The sequence below is a fragment of the Macrotis lagotis genome, chromosome 7 (assembly GCF_037893015.1).
Source record: "Macrotis lagotis isolate mMagLag1 chromosome 7, bilby.v1.9.chrom.fasta, whole genome shotgun sequence".
NCBI lineage: Eukaryota > Metazoa > Chordata > Mammalia > Peramelemorphia > Peramelidae > Macrotis > Macrotis lagotis.
In genome coordinates this window covers 157013869-157034661 of record NC_133664.1, presented here as the reverse complement: position 1 = coordinate 157034661, position 20793 = coordinate 157013869, and the positions used below count along the sequence as shown (strand labels likewise).

At 34.8% G+C, this 20793-nt stretch overlaps 1 protein-coding gene across 1 annotated transcript in view; it reads right to left on the bottom strand.

The window, feature by feature from the left end:
* Positions 1-20793, bottom strand: part of FBXL13 (F-box and leucine rich repeat protein 13) — a 265142-nt gene that overhangs the window by 34218 nt on the left and 210131 nt on the right. The window lies entirely within an intron of this gene.

Genomic DNA, 20793 nt, shown 5'->3' with positions numbered 1-20793 from the left:
AGCAAGCCAAAGAAGCTGACTTCTGAATAATGGCATCAGGCAGAAAGTCAGGACCAACATAGGAAGCCTTAACCTCAGTTCCTCTTTCACTCTCCCTATGTCTCGAGTACTCACCCCCTCTTAAAGACTATGAGAAACAGACAAGCCATGAAGACGGCGCCTGTTTTGAAGAAAGGCTAACTTCTTTAAAGGTCCCACGGAGTCTACATAGCCCTATGAAGTGACAATAAGGGAAGAAGAGCCAGAGAAAATGAAGTCTGTTCCTCTGTTATTTATAGCTGCTTCAGAGCCAGAGCACTTTGACAGGGCTTTGTCTGGGATTTAGTTGATTCTAGGTACTTTTTGCCTCCCCGACATGTGATTTTTATAAAGCTCAGAGATTACTATGAAAGCTCAGAGTCACACAGGATAATCATATGTGACTAGGTTAAAGTGGTATGCTATTTTCTATGATTTTCCTCCCTTCCTAAAACAATATTCCAAAAGTTTCCATTCCAACGCTCATTAAAGGGCATTTCTTACCTCTCTACCACTCATAGTCAAACTCCTCAAAAGTATCTTCTTTATCATTGATCCCACTTTGCAAATTTATGACAAGCAAAAGAATAATGAAATATAAAGGACACTGGAGTCAGAACACTTGTTCTGGAGTCCTTCTTGGGCCACTTTTGCACTTGTGTGACTGAACAAGTTGCTTCCCTTCTTTGACCTTCAAGTTTCTGTTCTGAAGATGGGAGGTGGAGAAAGTTGTAATAGTGACACTTACTAAATCATAGGGATGCTCTGAGGAAAGCACTTTTTAAAAGTTCCACACACACACATGTGGTTTTTCCCCTAAACATTTTATTATTTTTAACATTTTTTAAAATTATGAGTCCAAATTCTCTCCCTTCTTACCACCCCTCTCCCATCCACCAAGAGGGCAAGCAATATGACATCAATTATACATGTGAAATCATGCAAAACATATTTCTGTGTTTCCATATTTCCAAAAAAGGCAAGAAAAATAAAGTGACAAAATTATACTTGAGTTTAAAGTTCATCAGTTCTCTCTCTGGAGGAGGAAAAGTATTTTTTCATCATGAGTCCTTTGAAATTATCTTGGATCATTGTATTGATCAGAGCAGCCAAGTCTTTCACAGTTGATCATCATTGCAACATTACTCTTATTGTGTACAATGATCTCCTGGTTTTTACTTCATTTCAAAGTAATTCATAGAGGTCTTGCCATATTGATTGTTATTTTTTTTCTGAAACCCACCCCCCCATCATTTCTTATAACACTTTGTCACAATCATAGGACATAACTGTTCAGTTCCCCAACTGATGAGTATCTTGTTAGATTTCTAATTCCTTGCCACCACAAAAAGCTGCTATAAATTTGTGTATATCTAGGTCCTTTTTACTTGCCCTTTTTGGGGTACAGATTTAGTATGGTATTGTTGGTTCAGTTTCATAAACCTTTGGAAATAGTTCCAGATTGTTCTCCACAATGGTTGGATAAATTTTTCCTCATCCTCTCCATTTGTTATTTCTGATGGGTGTGAAGTGTTATCTCAAAATTGTTTTAATTTGCCTTTCTGTATTCAATAGTGAGTTGGGCATTTTTTAATATGACTAGATAACTTTGAATTATTCTTAGGAAAAACTATTTTATCCTTTGATCATTTATCATTTGAGGAATGATTCATAAATTTTATTCATTTCTATGTATGTAAAAATATGTGAAAAATCAGAGAAACTTGCTGTAAACTTTTTCTATTAGAAAATATCTTCTTGTTCTGTTGTTTTTTGGGGGTTTTTTTTAAGTTTTTGCAAGGCAATGGGGTTAAGTGGCTTGCCCAAGGCCACACAGCTAGGTAATTATTAAGTGTCTGAGACCGGATTTGAACCCAGGTACTCCTGACTCCAGGGCCGGTGCTTTATCCACTGTGCCACCTAGCCGCCCTTCTGTTGTTTTTCAATCATGTTTAACTCTTTGAGACCCCATTTGTGTTGTTTTAAGCAAAGATACTGGAGTGGTATGGCATTTCCCACTCCAGCTCATCTTACAGATGAGGAAACTGAGGCAAACAGGATTATGTGATTTAAGAAAATATAGCAAGTATTTGGTTGATATGTACTGACAAAGCTGAGTCATCCTGACTTTAGGTCCAAGACTCTACTACTTCTTTCTGATTATCTTTTTTAATTAAGTCTATTTTTGCTTTTTGTCTGAGATCTTGATTGCTTTTCCTGCCTTTTTTACATCAACTGAAGCACATTATATTCTGCTCCTGTCTTTTAATTCTGTGCATGTCTCTTCCGTTTCAAGTGTGTCTCTTGTAAACAACATATTGTGGGATTCTGGTTTCTAATTCATTCTGCTATCTGCTTCCATTTTATGGTTAAGTTCATTCCATTCACATTCTTAGTTATGATTACTAACTATATATTTCCTGTCATCTTATTTTCTTTGGTTTCTTTTTTCTTCTAAATACTGCCTCCCTTAATCCACGCCTCCCCTTTTGTACATCACTGTCTCCTCCTCTTATTTTCCTTCCTACTTCCATGTTGGAAGTTACATTTCCATACACAATTTAGCATGTGCCCACCAACCCCAGCCCCATATCTTCCTCTCCACTGTAAAAATTCTTCCTTGAGTGCCTCATTTATGTGAAATTTTCCCTTATTGTACATCTCCCTTCCCCCTTCTTGCAGTGAATACCTTGTTTTCACTCCCTCATTTTTTAGGAACTATAATCAACTCACACCCATGTCCTATATCTCTATAAACTCCTTTTAACTGCCCTAATGATGCTAATATTCTTAGGAGTTAGATGTATCATCTCATGTAAGAATGTAAACAATTTGATCTTATTTCCCTTATGATTTCTCTTTTCTGTTTACTTTTTTAAGCTTCTCTTGAGTCTTGTCTTTGTCAAATTTTCTATTCAACTCTGGTCTTTTCATTAAGAATGCTTGAAAGTCCTTTATTTTATTAAATATCCATTTTTCTTCTGAATTCAATTTTGCTAGGTATGTTTTTCTTAATTGTAGTTCCTTTCCCTTATGCTATATCATATTCCAAGTCTCTGTTCCAATGAGGAAGCCCCTAAGTTTCTTGTGATCCTGACTATGGTCCTACAATATCTGAATTGTTTCTTTCTTTCTGGATTCTTGAACTAATTTTCTCTTTGACCTGGGACTATAATATTCCTGGGAGTTGTAACTTTGGATTTTTTTTTCAGAAAGTGACTGGTGGATTCTTTCAATTTCTATTCTACCCTCTACTGGAGTAGTTTCCCTTGATAATTTCTTGAAATATGAGGTCTAGCCTCTTTTTTTGGTCATGGCTTTTGGGCAGTCCAACCATTCTTAAATTATCTCTCCCTGATTTATTTTCCAAGTCAATTGTTTTTCTGTAGACATAGTTCAAATTTTTATTCTTTTTTCATTCTTTTGCTTTGTTTCTTGATATCTCCTGCTTCTATTTGTCTATTTAAATTTTTAAGGAATCAGTTTCTTCAGTGATTCTTATACTTCTTTTTTCCATTTGGTCCTCTACTGCTTTTTAAGATATTATTTTCTTTAGTATTTTATGCCTCTTTTATCAAATTGTTAATTCTCTTTTATAATTTTTTTATATCACTCTCATTTCTTTTCCCAATTTTTCCTCTTCTACTCATCTCTGTAACTCTCTCAGGAATTCTTGTTGGATTTCAGTCCAATTAGCTTTATCTTTGAGGTTTTAATTTTCACATCTATTTTCACAGCTTTTTTCACATCTTTGCCTTCTTTCAAATTTATACCTTGGTCTTCCCTGCCACCATAGTAGCTTTTGAAGGTCAAATTATTTTTTGTATTTATTCATTTTTTCCAGCCTATTATTTTTTTACTTTGAACTTTATGTTAAAGTTGGGGACTCTGTTTACCCAGTGAGGAGGCACTGTCTAAGCTTTAGACTATTTTGTGCTGCTATTTTCAGAACTAGTTCTGGGTATCTGCAAGTTTTTGGTGCTTCTGAGATAGTTTTATCCAAAGAGAGGTATGGTCACTGCTTTCCTGGTCTGTGCTCTGGTCTTTACCTAGGAAGGGCCCTTCCCCTGCAGCCACATGCTCTAATATGCCTCTTCTTTGTAATCATAGCCCTGGCTTTCTTGTGATTAATCACCAGTGTTCCTCTTAAACTTGGAACTGCAACCCAGAATGTCTCTGAGCTGAGAACTCCTGAAGTTGCTGCTTGGCAAGCCTCCCTCCTGGATTATAGACTTCTCCAGGGGATCTTTTAAGTATTCTTAGGCTGGAAAAATGATTCACCCTGACTTTTTAATTGGCTCTGCCACTTTAAAATTTGATTTGAGGCATTATCTTAAATTGTTTGGTGGAGCATGGTGAGAGTCCAGCCAAATTGCTGCTTCTAATGTACTATCTTGAATTCATGTGATAATTATTTAAGACTGGAAAGGGCTTAGAGTTCATCCATTCAACCTCTTCAATTTACAGGTAAAAGCTAAGTGCAGGAGAGATTACATGAATACCTAAAGTCACACAGCTAGGTAGCAGAACCATCAGGATTTATGTCTAGGTCCTGTTGATTTCAAATTCATTGTTCTTGCCATTGTGCCATCTCTCTCCCCATAAAAGATGCAAAGCATTTTGTAGCTATAAAGAAAGAGTCAGATAAATGTCAGATGATTATAATACTAATAATGATGACAACATAATCTAGTACACTGAATGAAGGAAGAAAGGGAAAGGAGAGGTAGAATGGGCTAAATTATTTACATAAAAGAGGCAAGAAAAAGGTTTTGCAAGGGAATGGAAGAGGGGAAAGGTGAAGGGAAGTGAGTGAGCCCTTTACTTGCATCTGAAGTGACTCAGAAGGGAAATAACATATACACCCAATTGTGCATAGAAATCTATCTTACCCTAGAGCAAAATAGGAGAGGATAGGGATGGGAGAAAGGAGAAAGATGGGGGGAAGGGACGTAAGTGTTAGAAGAGAGGGAAAATAGTAGGAGAGGGTAGTCAGACACAATATACTGTTGAGTCAGGGTGAAAGGAGAGAGAGAATAGAATAAATGCGGGTAGAGAGGGAATAAGATGGAGAGAAATATAGTTAGAAATAGCAATTGTGGGAAAAAATATTGAAGCAATTTCTCTGATGGACTTATGATAAAGAATGCAACCCATCCCAGACAGAGCCAATGGTGTCTGAATACAGACTGAAGCACACATTTTTTTTTCTCTCACTTTACTTTTCTTGAGATTTCTCTTTCTTTGGGGGGGATTATATTTACTTTTACAACATGGCTATTGTAGTAATGTGTTTCATGGCTATATATTTTTAACATACACCAAGTAATTTGCTTTCTCAATGGTGGGGGTGGAGTGGAAGGATGGAAGAGAATTTGGATCTCAGAGTTTTAGAAGTAAATGTTGAACCTTGCTTTTGCATGTAGCTGGGGTAAAAAAAAATTTTTTTAAATTTAAATATCTAAAAAATAAATAAAATGTGCAGCTGAATTATATCTTTATAAAAATTTTCAGGGTAAATAATATTCTTTCACTGGTTCTATCAATCCCACCTAATAATAAAGCTTCCATATAAGTTATGTACCCACACTAAAGAAATTATAGATTATTAAAGTATTAAACTATTATATGGCAAAATCCAACTGAAACTGAATTTTTCCACATCTGATATTATGATAATTAATTTGGTAAGTAATTCAAGAAAAGGAATTCTCAAGAAAAATACTCAATCACTTTATTATTGAATATTTTTATTGAGAAAGTATGCTTTCCAGAAAACCAAAATGAGTTCAGGCAAACTACACATCTCATGTCTGCAAGAAAGGGGGACTGAAATCACTGAAAGTAATTAATACCAGATTCTAAAAGTCATAAATCTGAGTCTCTAGACACTTCATCTTCATGTTCTGTGGTTTCTAGTGAAACACTAAAATGAAGTAACTTTTTATTATTTTCATGACTGTTGAATACTTTTCTCCAGTTATGTTTTGCAATTTTATTTATCTTCATTCTGAATAAAATTAATTCTATTAAATTTCTTTTCTCTGCTTGTTTTAAAACATGGCTATCTTCCAATAATCATCACTTTACTGCAATAAATAAAAGCAAGGAAACAACAGATAAATCATGGATAATCTAAAATTTCCACTTAAATAATTTCAATGAATATCCTCCCCCTCTTCTTGTATAAATCCAAATATAAAATTTAAAAAATTTATCATTTTTTCTTTTCCTTTCATTCTCCTACTCTTCATCTACTAGACCTTATAATAAGAAAAAAAAATCAAAACATATTCACATGCTCGAGTGCTTTGTGGTGAAGCAGAGCGTAAAGCTTGATATATATGCTTCCTAGTTATGGTGCTCATGAAAATTCCTTATGCACCAATATATTTTTGTTATATAAATATTTTGTTTTCCAGTTAAATACGTGATAGTTTCTCCCAATCATTTTTCCTCCCTCCATCCCTTCGCTCCCCCACTCCCCCAACAGAAGGCAATCTTTACATTTGCATCCATGATAAATATAAATATACATACACACACACACACACACACACACACACACACACACACAAATCAAAATTAAATGTGTTATGAGGGAAGAAACAGATCCAAAAGGAAGAAAGAAAACACTTGAGACAGCAAAATTATATAATACATAAGACAACTTTTAAAAATTGAAGATAATAATCTTTAGTCTTCGTTTAAACCCCACAGTTCTTTCTCTGGGTACAGATGGTATGCTCCATCACAGATCCCCTAAAATTGTCCCTGATTATTGCACTGACAGGGTGAGCAAGTCCATCAAGGTTGATCATCACCCCATCCAATATATCATTATTAAAATTAGTTGTCATTTGTAGAAAACTTTACTGCTATAGCTCTGGAAGAAGAGAAACTTAAGGCTAATCTCAGAACAAAAGAAAAAAGAAACCACAATCCTTCTACTGAACAAGAATACAAAGTGTGTAGTATGTCATCTATCTCTTCTATATTATTCTTTGTACTTCAATTCCATTGGTTTGTTGGATGCTTAATATTGTGTGCAACTTCTTGGGATAACCGATTATATATATATAAATTATGACAGAACTCAGCTGACTGACCAATGTATATGTGATTCATAAATGGACACAGAACCTCCATTATTTCTAGAGAATAACAAGCAGGCAGCCAGACAGACTATGCTGGTTCTCCCTAAAGGGCTATTTAATTAGAAATACTATTTCTTAAGACATATAGCAACTTATACTTACAACCACTCTAAGACTGCATAAAATGGGGGGGGGGGGAACACAAACACACAAAAGGAAAACAATTCAAATAACTAAACTACAGTGTTTTGCCCTAGAGGTCTTACCTGATTTGATTTCTTAGTTCTACTATCAATAATTATTTTCGTAACCTGAGGTCTATGACTTCTATAATAGTTAACAGGAAATCATAGCTCCAGACCCAGAAAGAGGTCATCCAATCCAAGTCCCTAATTTTACAGAAAATAAAAATATTGAATTCTGGTGAAACTAAGATGGTGAACAGAATTTTAGAATAACTTTTCTATGGTATGATAGACCTCTGGAGGAAATTGAATGGGAATAGAAATATACATTTTCTCTGCAGGACATGGCACCTACACAAAAATTGACCATGTATAAGGACATGAAAACCCTCACAATCAAGTGAGGAAAGGGAGAAATATTAAATGCATACTTTTCAGATCATGATACAATGAAAATTATATATAATAAAGGGCCTTGTATAGATAAAATAAAAATTAATTGGAAATTAAATGTCCTAATTTCAAAGAATGAGTGGATCAAATAATAAATCAAAGAAATAATCAACAATTTCATCCAAGACAATGATAATGATGGGAAATCGTACTAAAACTTTGGAATACAGTCAAAGTAGTTATTATGGGAAATTTTATATCTATAAATACTACATGAATAAAAATGAGAAAGAGGAGATCCATGAACTGGGCATGCAACTACAGAAGTTAGAAAAAGAATCAACTAAAAAGCCCCATTTAAATACCAAATTAGAAATTCTGTAAATCAAAAAAATTAATAAAACTGAAATTAAGAAAATTATTGAACTAATAAATAAGAACTAACAGTTGGTTTTATGGAAAAAATTAAAATAGATAAACCTTTAAATAATCTGATTTTTAACAAAAGAAGAAATCCAAATGAGGATAAAAATGAAAAGGATGAACTTGCCACCAAAGAAGAAGAAATTAAAATAATAATTCTGAGCTATTTTGTCCATCTTTATGCCCACAAATTTGACAATCTTTTTAAATGAATGAATATTTACAAAAACATGAAACTGCCTAGAATAATAGGAGAGGAAATAAAATACTTAAATAACCTCATTTCAGAAAAAAAGAAATTGAAGAAGCCATCAATAAACTCCCAAAGAAAAAACATCTCTGGGATCAGATGGATTTACACTAAACATTTAAAGAACAATTAATTCTAATTCTATTTAAACTATTTGGAAAAAAACAAAGGTGAAGTTCTGTCAAATTCCTTTTATGACACCAATGTTTTGCTGATATCTAGATGAGGAAGAGCCAAAATAAAGAAAATTAAAGACCAATCTCCCTAATGACTATGGATGCAGAAATTTTAAATAGAATTTTAGCAAAGAGATTACCCCAAGTTATTACTAGGATAATCCACCAAGATCTACACCAGGTATTGTTCAATATTAGGAAAATAATCAATATAATTGACAATAACAATCACAAAATTAAAAGAAATCATATGATTATCTCAATAGATGCTGAAAAAGCTTTTGATAAAATACAGCACCAGTTCCTATTAAAAAACACTAGAGAACATAGGAATAAACAGTTTTTACTTAAAATGATAAGCAGTACCTATCTAAAATCATCAGCAAGTATTTTATGTAATGGTGGATAAGCTAGCAGTATTTTCAGTAAGATTAGAGGTGAAACAAAGATGACCATTATAGCCACTATTATTTTATATTGTATTAGAAATATTAGCTTTAGCAATAAGATTAGAAAAAAACTTTGAAAGAATTAGAATAAGCAATCAGGAAACAAAACTTTCACTCTTTGAAGCTGATATGATGGTATAGAGAACCCTAGAAAAGCAGCTAAAAAAACTACTTGAAACAATTAACAGCTTTAGCAAAGTAATAGGATATAAATCATCAAAATTTCTACATATGACTATTAAAGCCTAACAGCAAGAAATGGAAAGAGAAATTTCATTTAAAGCAATTGTAGTCAACGTAAAATACTTGGGACTAATCCAGAAACTATATAAACCCAATTACAAACACTTTGCATACAAATAGTCAGAACTAAACAATTGGAAAAATGACTATTGTTCATGGATAGTCTGATATAATATAATAAAAATGACACTTTTATCTAAATTAAGTAACTTATTCAATATCCATACCATTAAACTACCAAAAATTATTTTACAGTGTTAGAAAAAATAGTAACAAAATTCATCTAGAGCAATAAAAATGTCAAGAATATTGAAGCAATTAGTGAAAAACAGTACAAAGGAGGATGGTTTAATTGTATCACATCTAAATCTGTATTATAAAGTGACAGTCATCAAAACTGGCTAAGAAACAGAGAAGTGCATCAGTAGTACAGATTAGGCACAAAAATAAATAGTAGTAAATGATGATAGTACATTTTATAAACCCAAAGACTCTAGCTGCCAGGATAAGAATTCACTAATATGATAAAAAAAAAGGCTGGGAAAATTGGAAAATAGCATGGCAAAAATTAAGTGTAGATGAATATTCACATCCTATACCAAGATAAAGTTGAAGTGGGTATAGGATTTAGACATAAAGGTTAATACCACAGACCAAGTAGGAGAACAAAAAATTATCTGTCGGATCTATGGAGAGGGAAGCAGTTTATGATCACAGAGCTAGAGAACATTATAAACTGCAAAAATTGAATGATTTTAACTGATTAATTTAAAAATATTTTTCAGAAATAAAACCAATGCAACCAACATTAGAGGGAATGCAGAAAACTGGGAAACTTTTTTTTTTTTACAAGTGTCTCTGATAAAGGATTCATTTCTAAAATATATAGAGAACTGAGTCAAATTTATAAGACTACAAGACTTTCTCCAATTGATAAATGATCAAACAATATGAAAAAGAAGTTTTCAGATGAAGAAATTAAAGTTATTTATAGGCATATGAAAAAAGTTCCAAATCATTACTGATTAGAGTAATGTACAATAAAACTATGAAGTATCACTTCATACCTATCATATTGACTAAAATGACAAAAAAGAGAAAATAATCAATGTTGGAGAGGATATAGGAAAACTGGGAGTAATTCATGTAAATCTGGAGAGTAATTCAGAATTATGCCCAAAGGATAATAAACTTTGATCCAGCAATATCCATTCTAAAGAGATATATTCTTAAGAGATCATAAAAAAGGGGAAAAGGCCCACATGTACAAAAATATTTATAGCATCCCTTTTTATGTGGCAAAATATTGAGAATTGAGGATATACTCTTCAGTTGGGGAACAGCTGAACAAGTTATGGTATATGAATGCTACAAAATCACGAGTAGTCTAAAACACAGAAAAACACAGAAAGACTTGCATGAACTGATGCTGCGTGAAGTGAGCAGAACCAGGAGAACATTGCACATAACAACAAACTGTTTGATTGATCAACTATGATGGTTGCAACTCTTCTTAGCAGTTCAGTGATCAAAGATAATCCTGAAAGACCTATTAGGGAAAATGAGATCCACATCCAGAAAAAAACCAAACCAAACCATGGTGCCTCAATGTAGAGCAAAGCATACTATGTTCACTTTTTAAAAATTTCTTTTATGCTTTTTCTTTCTCATAGCTTTCCCCCCCTTAATTCTAATTCCTCTTTCACAATATGACTAAGATGGAAATATATTAAACATGATTGTACATGGGGCAGCTAGGTGGCACAGTGGTTAGAGCACTGACCCTGGAGAGTTCAAATCTGGCCTCAGACACGTGATAATTACCTAGTTGTGTGACCTTGGGCAAGCCACTTAACCCCACTGCCTCACAAAAACTAAAAAAAAATTATTGTACATACACAACTTATACCAGAGTATTCACTGACATGGGGAGGGAGGAAGAAAGGGAGAGTGGTAAAAAAAATATGGAACTCAAACTTGTAAATGGATGAATATTGAAAACTACCTTTGCATCTAACTGAAAAAAAAATAAACCAAAATAAAGTTTTAAAAAATAAAAATAAATGAAAAAATGCTAATTGGGTATTCTGCACCAGAATAGTAAGTCTCCCATTGCAAAGTTTATCAGAATAACTAAAAGAGGAAAAATAGCCAAATTAACAGAGGTCAAAATTCCTGTGGTAATCAGGAGTGCGAATGGGCCTGTAAGTGACTGCTGCACTAAGAGTAAGCAAAAAGAGACATTGCCTAAAAAAAATCATATAGTAATATAGAAACAGTGTGTCCTAAAAAGTTCTATAATTAGAACACCATGTCTAGTCTATTACCCTAGAAAATGGAACAAAAAGAAATAGCTGAAAATATCCCTTGTTCTGGGGGCAGCTAGGTGGCGCAGTGAATAAAACACTGGCCCTGGAGTCAGGAGTACCTGGGTTCAAATCCAGTCTCAGACACTTAATAATTACCTAGCTGTGTGGCCTTGGGCAGGCCACTTAACCCCATTTGCCTTGCAAAAACCTAAAAAAGAAATCCCTTGTTCCCTCCTTCTAGGTGGGACAAGAGAAAGATAGGACAAAGGACAAAGAAACTAAGACAAAGAGAAAGGTTCCTTAAGGCTCCTTGGAACACCTGTGAAGGCTAAGGTTAAGAAGCTCTCTTAATGCTTCAAGAGAGAGCCCAGGGATTTTGAAAACACTTGGTCAATAGGTCCACATATCCCACCATATTATTATTTGGTAATAGCTTGACTCAAGTCGGGGGCAATATCCTCCTTTTCTCTCAGACAGGGACAGCCCTGGTCTCAAGAAAAAAAGGTAACAGGAGCTTCCTCCTCCAAATCTCCCCATTGTGATAAAGCATTGAAGGCTGCAAATCCTTCTCCTAGGGCTCTTTATAAGAGACTCCAGAAATATATAGTTTAGTTATAAAAGAATAATAATACTTCAAGTAATTTAGAATGAATTATTAATAGTCAAGCAGTCACTTCCCTTCCTGGCAATTTCCAAACTGTACTGCTTCTCCCTCAAGTCCTCCTCCCCATCCAGAAATTTGGATTCTGCCCCTTGGACAGCTCTAGGCTCTCACAAATGAGGTCTCTGTTCCACTCCTTGGTTTTTTTCTTCACCTTTCTGCCCGCTTCTGTAACCTCCTTCATCTCCCTTCCAGATGCCCTTTATGTGCTGTCTTCCTCTATTAGATTGTACGTTCTTTGAAGGCAGGGACTATCTTGCTTATATTTCTATCCCAATGTTTAGAATAATACAAAATAGAAGTACTAATAAATGGTCGGGCTGGTCTTGTGTATGTTGTCTCTACCAACCCCACTTGTCTCTCTCCTCTCCTTTTCTGTTAATTACCAAATTGCACAATGGCAATTATGATGACATTATATATAAATTTATTTCATTTATGAAGACCCTTCATAATTTGTTGCTCAGGTGAATTGGTTGTGTCTAACTTAATTAAAATCAGTCACTATAATGACATGCAAACGCAATTTTTTTCAATAATCTTTAGGTGTGGGGATTTTCAAAATGTTTCATTCTTATCCAAGTTTACATTTACCACCTCAAAGATTTCTTTATTTACTCCAAATTATTAATTTTCTTTTAATTATTATTAGTTCCCTCTTTTATAGCATACTCAAAATTCTCTCAATAACAAATGAAATAATCCATAAAAAGCATTTTTGAAGATCAAAATAATACACATGCCAGTCACCACCACTCTAAAAGAGATGGTACTGAATAATAACTAGGTGCCAGCCTTAGGATCATGAAAGAATAGAGCTTAAATCCTGCTCCTGATATGTGACAATGGTTGTTTAACTCAAGGTAAAGTCCTTAGTTTCTCAATGGCCCCAAGCTGCTCAACATTTGCAGGGCTATTGCTGATCAGCATTAGTAAAATAAGGAGTTCCCTACACCAATGAAATCATAAGTGGGGGACAGGAAGAGATGGTGCAAACCTGCACAGAGCTATTGTGTCCTTGCTTTCAGGGAAGCTGAGGTTGATAGATCTCTTGAAATTGAGACATTACAGTGGTTTTGTGCTCTATGTCCTGTACCAATATGGTGAACCCTCAATGGCAAAGTATTGGATCTATATAAAAAGGGGCAAAATGACCCAAGTAGATGCATCTATTCAGGGCCCAAGTGAAAAGTGTCCCTGTTTCAAAAGAAAAAAAAATCACAAATAGAAAATATTATTAAGCTCAAGTTCTGGAACTGATATCATGATTTTTCTGGCTCTTAGGACTAATGTTTTTCATAGTCTCATGTTGTTTATATGTTTGATATTCCTATCTTCTATTAGAGATTTGACCATATTACCCAATATAGAAACAAAATTCAGTGATCGGTGTGTCAGTTTTGCATGACTACATACACTTCTTTGGTGTGTGTGTGTGTGTGTGTGTGTGTGTGTGTGTGTGTGTTATTGTTTTTGAGAAAAGACTTTTTTTAAGAATCAAAAGTTTTCAAAATACTAAACTGTTTTAATAGTTTTTCTTTTTTTAAATAGTATTTTATTTTCCCCTCAATTATATATCAATATAATTTTTAACTTCATTTTTACAAGATTTTGAGTTCCAAATTTTTCTCCCTACCCTCATCTCCTAAAATGTAGGCAATTTGATACAGGTTATACATGTGATATTGTATAAAATATATTTCCATATAAGTCATGGTCATAAAAGAAAAAAATTGATCAAAAGAGAAAATAAAATGAAAAAAGTATGTTTCAATAAGTATTCAAAGTCCAACAGTTCTTTATATGAATGGGGATAGCATTTTCCTTCTTAAATTCTTTGTGCTTGTCTTATTATTGTACTGCTGTGAAGAGCTGAGTCATTCATACATTCATACTATAATGTTATTGATACTGTACACATTGTTTTCCAGGTTCTGATCATTTCACTTTGTATCAGTTTATATAAATTTTTACAGGATTTTCTGAAATCTGCCTTTTTCTTATTGTACAGATTTTTTTGCACATCTTATTGTATATTCCATTCCATTCATATTTCACAGCTTGTTCAGCCATTCCTCAAATGATGGGCATCTTCTCAATTTCCAATATTTTGTAACCATAAAAGGGCTGCTTTAAATATTTTTGCACATGTTATGTATGTCCTTTTCCTCTTTCATGATCTCTTTAGGATATAGACCTAGTAGTAGTATTGTTGAATGAAAGGTTAGATCAATTCACAACCACATCAACAGTGCATTAGTGTTTCAACTTTCCCATCTCCTCTTCATTTATCATTTTCGATTTTTGCCAAATTAGCCAATCTGATAGGTGTGAGATATAGTACCCTCAGAGTTGTTTTAATTTGCATTTCTCTTTTCAAAAGTAATTTAGAACACTTTAAAAAATTAATCTAGTATTTTATTTCCCACTGGTTACATGTAAAAACAACTTTGAGTTCCAAATTCTCTCTCCCCCCTTCTTCCTGTCCTATCCCCCTTCATTGAGAAGGAAGCTATTTGTTTCAGTTCATAAGTGTAAAATCATGTAAAAATTTCCAGAAGTCTTGTTATCAGACATTATCAGCTCTTACTCTGGGAATGGATAGCATTCTTCAGCATAAGTCCTTCAGAGCTATCTTGGCTCATAGAGAAAAGCTAAGTTATTTACAATTAAACTATTTATAATACTGCTTTTACTTTGTACACAGTACATTTCACTTTGCATCAGCTCATGTCTTTCCAGATTTTTCTGAGAGTATCCTGCTCATCATTTCTTATAGAGGAATAGCAATTCATCTTAATCACATACTACAATTTGTTCAGCCATTCCCCAATTGATGGGCATTCCCTCAATTTCCTATTCCTTGCCATAAGAAAAGAGCTGCCATAAATACCCTTATACATATAGAGCCTTTTCCTTTTTGTTTCCTATCTCTTTTGGAATACAACTAGCAGTGGTCTTGCCAGGTAAGAAGGTAGGCATGATTGTACAGTCCTTTGGGCATAGTTCCAAATTGCTCTAGAGAATGCTTGAATTAGTTCATAATTCCACCAATAGTGAATTAATGTCTCATTTTCCCTACATCCCCTCCAAAATCTGCAATTTTCCTTTTCTGTCCTATTAGTTAATCAAACAGGTATAAGATTGTATCTCAGAATAGTTTTAATTTGCATTTCTCCAATCTGTAGTAAGAATATATATATTTATTTATTTTTAAAATTTATTTACACAGTACTAAAAGTCCTGTAAGAATTAAGTAAAAAGTAAAAAACCCCATGTGAAAGAAAGAGAAAAAAATGTGCTTCAGTCTGTGTTCTGATACCTTCAGCTCTATCTCTGGGATGGATTGCATTCTTTTTCTTAAGTCCATCAGAGAAGCTACTTCCATATTTTTCCATAGTTGCTGTTGCTGATTGTCATTCCCTCTATCCATTTCTCCCCACTACCAATTATTATATTCTCTTTCTCCTTTCACTCTGCCCCTCTTCAAAAGTGTGCTGTGGGACAGCAGAGTGGTACAGTGGACAGAGCACCGGCCCTGGGGCCAAGAGGCCCCATGCCTACATCCCACCCTAGGACAGGTCATCCAATCTCACCACCTAGCAAAAAGTAAAAAATAGAAAATGTGTTCTGATTATCTTCTCCCATGATCTACCCTCTCGGCTATCCCCTACATCCCCCCTCCCTTTCCTCATCCCCTTTCTCCTTTCCCCCTTTCTCTCCTGTTTATTCTAGACTAGATTTCTATGCCCTATTAAGTGTCTGTGTGTGTGTGTCTGTGTGTGTGTGTGTGTAGTTTCTTTTCTGAGCCATTTCTGATGAGAATAGAGGCTCCCTCAATCTCTCACCTTCCCCCTTTCCACATACCATTGCAAAAGATATTTCTTTTACATGAAATATCTTAGTCTATTCTGCCTCTCCTTTCTTTACTCCCAGTACATTTCCTCTTCACCCACTGACTCTATTTTTTAAAACATGTTATACCTTGATATTCAGCTCCCTCCTATGCTTGGTCTATATAAGCTCCTTCTAACTGCTCCAATAAATGAGAAGGTTCATATGAGTATTATCAGCATCACCTTCCCATGCAGGAATACAACAGTTCATCATGATCATTAAATCTTTCATGATTTGCCCTTCCCATCCACCCTCCCTAAGCCTCACCTCATATACTGGAAGAGCAAACTTTCTATTCAAATCTGGCCTTTTCAACAGGAATATTTGAAATTCATCTATTGAAAGTCTATCTTTTCCCCTGGAAGAGGATGTTCAGTTTTGTTGGGTAGTTGATTCTTGGTTGCATTCCATGCTCTTTTGCTTTTCAGAATATTATATTCCAAGTCCTACAAGCCCTAATTGTGAATGCTACTAAATCCTGTATGATCCTGACTGCAACTCAATGATATTTGAATTGTTTTGTTCTGGCTGCTTGTAATCTTTTCTCTTTGACTTGGGAGTTCTGGAACTTGGCTATAGTATTCCTGGGGGTTATTTCTTTGGATTTCTTTCATTAGGAGATTGGTGGATTCTCTCAATTTCTATTTTGTCCTGTGTTTCTAGGATATCAGGACAATTTTCCTGTAGAAATTCTTTAAAAATGAAGTAAAGGTTCTTTTCCTGATCATGACTTTCAGGTAGCCCAATAATTTTTTAAATAGTCTCTTCTGATTCTGTTTTCCAGATCTGTTGTTTTTTTCAATGAGATATTTCACATTTTCTTCTAGTTTTTTGTTCTTTTGATATTTTTTTATTGTGTCTTGATTCCTCACAAAGTCATTAGCTTCCTTTAGCTCCATTCTACATTTGAAGGATTTGTTTTCTTCAGAGAACTTTCTTATCTCCTTTTTCATCTGGCCATTTCTGCTATTTAAGGTATTTTTCTCCTCATTAACATTTGAACTGTTTTTTTTCCATTTGACCTGAACTAGTTTTTAGTATATTATTTTCTTCAGCAATTTTTCGAACCTTCTTGACTAAGCTGTTGACTTGGTTTTCTTGTTTTTCCACATCTCCCTCATTTCTCTTCCCAATCTTTCTTCTACTTCCCTTACTTGATTTTCAAAATCTTTTCTGAGCTCTGAAATAGCCTGAGACCAACTTCTATATTTCTTGGAGGATTTAGATTCAGAAGCTGGAATTTTCTCATCTTCTGAGTTATATGTATTGGTCTTCCATGGGACCAAAGTAATTGTCTATGGTCAGGTTCCTTTTTTTGTCTCTTTACTCATTTCCCCAGCCTGTGCCCTGGTTTGAGGGTGCTTTCTGAGCTTCTGAGTATTATTGGGACATCCCACAAGGACCTCAGTTCCTTCAAGGTCTTATGGGAGGTTCTGACTGCTTTAATGGTCTGTGCTTTGATCTGTGTATGACCACAAATGTACCCCTCTGTCCTGGTCTCTGTTCTATGGCAATGGGTGGTCTATGAGTGTGACCAGGGTCTGAATATGGAGGAGAGACCTTCACGGTCTCCCCCCACTTCCTTACCTTCCGTGACCTGAGCACTCTGGAAGCAACTGCCGGGCAGCTCCCTGCTGGGCAACTCTGTGAGCCTGCTCCCATTTCCTGGAATCTGGGATGTGCTGAAAGCTGCAGCTGGGCTGAGGAGTGCCATGCTGGCCTGGGCTTCATGATCATTCTGACAGGGGGTTTTCCCACTGATCTTCCAAGTTGTGCTTGGTGTTCCCTGGGTTGAATGTCTAGAAATTGCTTCTGCTGCTGGGAACAGGTACTCCCTGGGACCCAGGCACCCAGACACCCAGCAGGCTGTTCCCAGGAGAATGGAGTTCCTTTGCTCCAGTGCAATATTCCTGGCTGTGTTGCTGCCCCCTCCACCCCCATGGAACTGAGCTTTCCCAAAATCTTCCAAGTTATCTTGGGCTGGAGAATTGCCTCACTGGATCTTTCTGCAGGTTCTGACTCTCAAAAATTTAGTTAGAGTCATAATTTTAAGGTTTTTGTAATATTTTGGAGAGAGCTTCTAGGAAAGGCTGTTTTCATGCCACCATCTTGGCTCCAAGAATATTTTAATATGGTTATAGTTATTAATATGGTTATTTAATATAGTTATATCTATAATATAGATAGCATTGATAACCTCATCTGAAAATTGTTTATATTTTTTGATCTTCTATCAATTGGGGAATGGCTCTTAATTTTGATAAATTGGACTATTCTCTGTGTTTAAGAAATGATGCCTTTCTCGGGGAAACTTTTTTTTTCACATTTACAATTCCTAATTGAATTTTCCTCCAATCTATTCTGCCCACCCCCATTTATTCTATTCTCTCCTGTCACTCTCTCCTTCCTCAAAAGTGTTTTGTATCTGACTAGTCCCTCCTCTAATCTGCCCTCCCTTCCATCACCCTTTCCCTCTTCTCTTATCCCCTTCCCCTCCTACTTTTCTGCAGGTTAAAATAGATTTCTATACCCACTTGAGTGAGCATGTTATTCCCTCTGATGACAGTCATGTTCATTTACTCCCCCTTATACTCCTTCCATCTTACATTACACAGTAAAAGCTTTTCATTGACTCTTTTATATATAAAATTTACCACATTCTACTTTCCCTTTTCTCTTTCTCCCAATATATTCTTCTCTCACCCCTTTGAAGTCATTAAATGTTGAAGTCATTAAATCTTGTATTTTCCTGACTGTGGTGCTACAATATTTGAATTGTTTCTTTCTAGTTGCTTGTAATATTTTCTTTTTAACTTGGGAGTCCTGGAATTTGGCTATACTATTACTGGAATTATTCATTTTGGAATCTCTTTCAGGAGGCAATCTGTGGATTCTTTCAATTTCTATTTTAGCCTCTCATTCTAGAATATCAGGGCAATTTCCCTTTATAATTTCTAGAAAGGTGATGTCTAGTCTCTCTTTTTTTAAATTATTATTTTCAGGTAATACAATAATTTTAAAATTACCTCTTCTAGATCTATTTTCCAGGTCAGTTGTTTTTTCAATGAGATATTTCACCTTGTCTTCTAGATTTTCATTCAGTTGGTCTTATTGTTTCTTGATTTCTCGTTAAGTCATTAGCTTCAATGTTAATTTTTAAGGAATTATTTCTTCAGTGAGCTTTTATATTTCCTTTTGCATTTGGCCAATTCTATTTTTTTATTTTCTATTTTCTCCTCATTAATTTTTTTGTACTTCTTGTACCATTAATCTAATCTGGCTTTAAAGATGATTTTTATGTGTCTCCTTTACCAAGTTGCTGATTCATTTTTCATAATTTCCTTGCATCACTCTCATTTCTCTTTCCAGTTTTTCCTCTACCTCTCTTACTGGGTTTTCAAAATTATTTTTGGACTCTTCCAATTCGTATTTTTCATGGAGGCTTTGCATATAGGAGTTTTTAAGTTTGTTATCATCTTCCAAATATGTTTTGATCTTTCTAGTAACTTTTTATGGTCAGTTTTTTGTTTGTTCATTTTCCCAGCCTATGATTTGATTTAAACTCTTTGTTAAAGTGGGGCTTGATTTTTCAGGTTAAAGGGCACACTGTCTCAAGCTTCTAGGGCTATGTGCAGTTGTTTTCAGAGATACTTTAGAGACCTGTAAATTTTCCCTTCTTCCAAGATAGTACGATATAAGAAAAGACAGTTACTACTCTCCTGGCCTGTGGTCTGGTCAGTGAGTAACCATAAATACTCTTTTCTGCCCTAAAGCTCTATCTGCTCATTCCACTTTGTATCAACTCATATAAGTCCTCTCAGGTTTTTCTGAGCTCATCCTCTTTCATCATTTCTTTTTTTTTTAGGTTTTTTTTTTTATGCAAGGCAAATGGGGTTAAGTGGCTTGCCCAAGGCCACACGGCTAGGTAATTATTGTCTGAGACCGGATTTGAACCCAGGTACTCCTGACTCCAGGGCTGGTGCTTTATCCACTGTGCCACCTAGCCGCCCCTCTCTTTCATCATTTCTTACAGCAGAATAATATTTATCACAACTTGGTTAGTCGTTCACCAGTTGAGGGACATGCCCTCAATTTCTCATTATTTACCATCATAAGAATACTTCAAATATTTGTGTAAATATGGGTTCTTTTACTTTGTTCTCTTTTGGGTATTGATCTAATTGTGTTATTGCTGTGTGAAAGGGTATGCTGAGTTTTATAGCTATTTGGACATAATTCCAAATTGCCCAAATTGTAATTATAATTGTAATTTGGAATCGTAAATTGGAATTCCAAATTGTACTCCAGAATGGTTAGAACACTTCATTGTGTATTAATGTATCTATTTTTCTACATTCCAGCAATACATGACATTTCCCTTTTCTGTAATTTTTGCTAATCTAATGATTGTGGGGTGGTACTTCAAAATTGTTTAAATTTGGATTTCTCTGTTAGTGGTTTAGAGCATTTTTCTTATGAAAATTGATAGCTTTGATTTCTTCTAAAAGTCATTCATATTAGAATAGCTAGGTGGCAAAATGGATAGAGTACCAACCCTGGAGTTAGGAGGATTGAGTTCAAATCTAGTCTCAGAAACTTAATACTTACAAGCTGTGTAACCCTTGGGCAAGTCACTTAACCCCATTGCCTTCCCAAAACAAAACAAAAAGTCATTCATATTATTTGATCGTT